The 5,787-nt window shown below is 39.4% G+C and overlaps 1 pseudogene; it reads right to left on the reverse strand.

Annotated features, from left to right (window-relative positions):
- Window positions 1–1,107: 1,107 nt before the first annotated feature.
- LOC114095902 (histone deacetylase 1-like) lies at window positions 1,108–4,926 on the reverse strand (annotated as a pseudogene).
- Window positions 4,927–5,787: the final 861 nt, after the last annotated feature.

The raw sequence follows: 5,787 nt of genomic DNA on the forward strand, positions 1-5,787 counted from the left end.
AATCTCAGATAAAAATTTTACTGTTAGGAGACTAGCTACATTATCACTTTTTAACTTTTTTAGAGTAAGAGATGATAAGCTTTTGTGAAATTCTCATAAGTCATGTTAGAATGGTTGCTTGTGGGGGTAGGAGAAGAAAGGGATAAGTTTTGAGAATAACGGGAATAAATAAGAATAAAATATATCTGTCATGAATCAACCAACAATGGCAATGTACCATGAATTTAGGATGTTTGATTATTTCAACTCTCTGAACACAAATTAAAAAAAAAATAAACAAGTAGGAGAAAACAAAACAAGGTAACACCCCAGGTCTCACCATAACAGAACATCTCTGTGTTGTCTTTAATCCAATAAATAAACAAGGTTTCAAAAATAAATGCAAAATTTCATGGGGGGAATCAACAGAGATATTCCAAATAGATTTTAGCTTGATTTCAAGCCAGTGTGTTTTAAAGCTCTTTAGATGTTCCTTATTTCTACTTAGAGTGATTAGCTATATTAGAGTCTTCTTCAAAATACTCTTGATACTATTATCATAATTGTATGGATTAGATTAGGTGTCCCCCAAAAACTCATGTGTGAGATAGTGCAAGAATTTCAAGAAGTGAAATGATTAGATTATGAGAGTTACAGTCTATTCAGTGGATCGATCCACTGATTAATCTGGAATTAATCTAGATTAACTGGAGGGTCACTGCAGATAAGGTGTGGCTGGGGGAAGTAGGTCACTGGGGGTGTGCCTTTGAGGCTTCTATGTTGTCTCTGATGGGTAGAGGTCTCTGTGCTTCCTGTTGCGTGTCCTGACTACCTACCATTGCCTCACCTTGGGCCCAGCGGTATGAAGTTGGTCAACGGTGGACTGAACCTCTGAAACCATGAGCCAAAGTAAACTTTCCCCCCCCTCTATCTACTTCTTTTCTGTACCATTTTATTACAAAGAAATGTACCATTTTATTACAAAGTCTCACAAAAATGAAGATAGTGTCTTAGAAAGGAAGCTAGACTGCCAACCTTCACCTGTGGAACTGGGGGAAAGTCCGGGCAGTGGGAGTTTCTTGGCTCTCTTGAGGCCAGTGGGAAGGTAAGAAAACAACCAATGGCTGATGTTAGGAGTCTGAAAAGTACAGGGGGTCCCTGAAGACCCACCCATCCCTTCTAGAACACTTGGTAAGGGCACCTTTCCAAAGCTACTAAACAGACCCTTGTCATTTTAGGGTTTTTCTTATGGTTACCTCCCTTCTACCCAGATCTGCACTGTAGATGGTTCAAAAGACTTAAGGAGGGATGGGGAACAAGGTAGGTGCTGGAAGTTTCCTCAACACAGCTGCCTTGGGATCAGGGCCCTGGTTCCTATCTAGTCCCTTGGGACATTTATATTTAATATATTTTATATAAATACACAGAGAAATAGAAAATATAAAAATCTGAGGGATGGAGGAGAAAGGTGGGCAACTTGGCCAGAAGCCAAAGCTGGAGAAGTCTGCTCGGGCCAACTTGACCTCCTGTTTGACCCCTTTGGCTTCTGACTTCTCCTCCTCGGTTTTCTCCTCTTCTTCGACTTCTTTCTTCTCCTCTGGGTCTTTCTCTGTTTTGACTCCCTTGGCTTTTTTGATGTTGGAAGAGTTTTTGCGGCCGCCCTCTCCTTCCTCATCCGAGTCAGAGAATTCGTCCTCACAGGCAATTCATTTGTCAGAGGAATGGATCGAGATATGCTTGTCAGGGTCTTCTTCATCCTCATCACCACTCTCCTCTGGGATGGCATCTTCCGGAATGGCCTGGATTTGGACTTCAGGTGCATGGGGCAGCATTCCCAGGTTCTCAAAGAGCCGCTGTTTTACTCATTTGTGTTCTCATTAATCATATTGGAAGGACGGATGTGAAGCTTGAAATCTGGTCCAAAGTACTCAGAGTAGTCATTGTATGGAAGCTCACTGGGGATCTCTGTGTCCAGAGCCACAGCTGTTTCATATGTCCAGCACCGGGCCACATTATGAATGGTGTAACCACCTCCTCCCAGCGACAGCATAGGCAGGTTGAAGCTCTTAACAAATTCTACACACTTGGCATGCCCTTTGGTGGTCAGATTGAAGCAACCTAACTGATCCCCAGACAGGGAATCTGAGCCACATGGTAAGACCACCGCACTAGGCTGGAATATCTCCATTGCTTTGGACATGACCAGCTTGAAAATGGCCTCATAGGACTCGTCTTCAATCCCACCTTGGAGTGGGTAGTTAACAGCATAATACTTGCCTTTGCCAGCCCCAATATCCTGTAGGTCCCCAGTTCCTGGGAAGTACTCTCCATATTTATGAAAGGACACAGTCACGACTCGTCCTGTGGTATAGAAGGCCTCTTCCATGCCATCACCATGGTGAATATCAATGTCAATATACAGCACCCTCTGCTAATACTTCAGCAGTTTCAGGATGGCCAAGACGATATCATTGATGTAACAGAAGCCTGATGCCTCGGACTTCTTTGCATGGTGCAGGCCCCCAGCCCAATTCACAGCAATGTCCGTCTGCTGCTTATTAAGTTTTACGGCATTTGCGACAGAGCCACCAATAGACAACTGACAGAACTCAAACAGGCCATCGAATACTGGACAGTCCTCACCAACATTGAATCTCTGCATCTGCTTGCTGTACTCAGACATGTTATCTGGACGAATGGAGCTCAAGAATTTGATGTCGTCATCACTGTGTTACTTGGTCATGGCACTGGGCTGAAGATAGGAATTCTGGCAATAATGGCTAAAGAAAAAATTATGTAACATTACAGAAGGCACTAAAAGAAAACAATTTTCTTAACAATTTACATTAAATATAATGAAAAGGAAAGGTGAAAGTAAACAAACATATCTGTTAACCTCCTTTTTTGTTCACATATTAAAACAATCCTCAACAGTTGTTTACCCAATTTAAATTAAACCATTTAAATCACGTGAATATAAAAAAAATATATTTGGATCCATTTTTTCATGAGCGCTCATCATATATGATATATGGACATACATACATTCAAACATATAACACAAAACACAAGTGTGCACACATAATATAATACATACAACACATAACCTAATAGTAAAGGCCTTATAACTTTTTACAGGTGAAATCTCCATTGCAATGTTTAAAAACTCTATAGTCAAAAAAATAGAACTGATCAGCAAAACATTAACCTAGATCTGTATGAGCTCAAAAAACAAAATAGAACTTCATGATATGGCAAAGGGCAATAATAAAATAGATATTGAAAAAAGCATCCTGGTTCTGTCGCAGATGTAAGAATAGCCAAACTGGAGTTTTGGATATCAGTTGTTATGGATTTGAGCCAAATCATCTCCTTTTTGGTCTATAGAAATCGCTTTAGTTAATCTTTCTGGAATCCAAAATCAGCTGCTGTTCTCCCTGTGGAAACACACAAACAGACCCCCGACTTCAGACAATTACTGGGTCAGGACCTTTCCATTGTCCTGTTAGAATATCCTTCCAAAGTACCTTGGGCTTATGCACATTTTTTGGACACATATGCCTTTCTGCAGCACTAAGTCCTGATGAATCCAAATTTAAAAAGTTTAGAGTAAAAAGGGTTATTTTAAGTTTATCTTTGGGGAATATATACCCCTTCCCAATTCCTTCTTTTTGCTTTAATAAGTACATTTTAAAAGTTTGATAAGCTCTTTCAACTGTGCCTTGTCCCTGTTGATTGTATGGGATTCCTGTTATAAGAGTAATGCCAAATGTTGAGCAAAATTGTTTAAAAGAGGTAGAAGTATAACCAGGGGCATTATCTGTTTTTAACTGTTTTGGAACACCCACAGTGGCAAAATTTTGTAAGCAATGAGCTATAACATCTTTAGTTTTTTCTCTGGCATGAAGGGAGCCCATCAAAAATCCAGAAGAAGTATCAACTGTAACATGCAAATATTTTAATTTTCCAAATTCTGGCAAGTGTGTGACGTCCATCTGCCAAATATGGTTAGGTATCAATCCTCTAGGATTGACTCCAAGATTAACTTGTGGTAAAAAGGTCACACAATTTTGACATTGTTTTATTATTTGTCTAGCTTGTTCCTTAGTTATTTTAAAACGCTTTTGTAAAGTATTAGCATTGACATGGAACTTTTTATGAAAATTTGTAGCTTCTTCTAGTGTCGATAAAATATGTATGTCATGTGTAATTTTATCTGCTAAATCATTGCCCAAACTAAGGGCTCCAGGCAATCCTGTATGTGCCCTGATATGTCCTATAAAGAATGGATCTTTTCTGTCCCAGATTAGACTTTGTATAGAAGAAAGCAAAGAGAAAACAGTAGAGGAAGGGGAAATCCTACCAGCATCTTCAAGGGATACTATAGCGTTAACTATATACTGACTATCAGAAAATACATTAAATACAGAATCTTTAAACATCACAAAAGCTTGTAATACTGCATTAAGCTCTACCTTTTGAGCTGATTGTTTGGGTACTAAAAATGTAAAAGTTTGATCAGGTGTAACTATTGCTGATGTACCATTATTTGACCCATCAGTGAATATATTTGGAGCATTCATGATAGGTGTTTTTCTTGTCATTTTTGGAAAAATTACAGGATGCGATGACCAAAAAGACAATAAAGGATTAGATGGTAAGTGGTTATCAAATGAAACATTAGATTTGCACATAATTATTGCCCAAGTATTTAACTCATTAGCTAACTCATCAATTTGATTCATAGTATATGGAGTGAGGGTGATAAATTTCCATTTTTTGGTAGAGACCATAGTTGAGCAGCAAATTGTGTGTCATGTGGATTCAGTGAGGCTTCACTGGGTGGCCTTGTCCATAATAGTAATTTCCAACATCCCCGTCGTAGTAGTAACAGACTTTCCTCCTGGTGCCCTGAGCCTGCGCCATCTTGCTGCCTCCTGTCCCTCCCATCAGACCTCTATTTACTTCTTGTAAGGCCTTTTGGTCACAGTGATACAAAGCTGATTAAAACAAAAGTTAAGTAATTTTAAAAAAATATTTTTTATGATCACATGGAGGAAGGGAGGAAAGGGAGAGAGGAGAAGAAAAGAGGAGAAAGTGGGAGAGGAAGCAAGGAAGAGAGAATGGTGATATTGGATCTTTTGTACTATAAAAGGCACCATCCCACCCATGAGACTGGGGCCTAACAGCCTGATGGTCACTTAGGGGCCCCACCCTTGCTATTGTTACAGTGGCTACTAGATTTCAACATGAGTTTCAGAGGGGACCATGGCAGGTTTTATTCAACACTACTTAATTTTGTTGTTTAAATTGTTTCAGCTTTGGCCATTGGGACACTTTCAGTTGGCTCCCTTGACATATCCTTATTATTAATTATAGTTAATTAATTTTTAAGTACTTACATTCTTTCTGGTACTACTGGATGTGCCATGCGCATTTTATATATTTCTTTCTCCAATCCTAAAATCAGGTATTTCTATAAGGAAAAATGCTGGAGAATGAGTTTAGATCCCAAGATCTGGGTTCTGGATGTGTTCATTGCTACTGAGTTATTGTTGCTTCCAGGACCTGATGGCTGACAAATAAGCATACATTCATGCATATATACTAACCACAGCATATGCATGTGTCCATGAATATTTCTATATGAACCACCATGTTGATATTAAGCTACGCATAAGCCCTGCTGGTATCTCCACCTCTAATCCATGAGTACCTGGATTTTCCAGACTCCTCCTCTTGGTTATTTGTAACCTCCATCTCTAACATTGGAGGTCTGGCTCCTGTCATCTTCTATCCACTCACCTA

Source organism: Marmota flaviventris, chromosome 7 (assembly GCF_047511675.1).
Source record: "Marmota flaviventris isolate mMarFla1 chromosome 7, mMarFla1.hap1, whole genome shotgun sequence".
NCBI classification, from domain to species: Eukaryota; Metazoa; Chordata; class Mammalia; order Rodentia; family Sciuridae; genus Marmota; species Marmota flaviventris.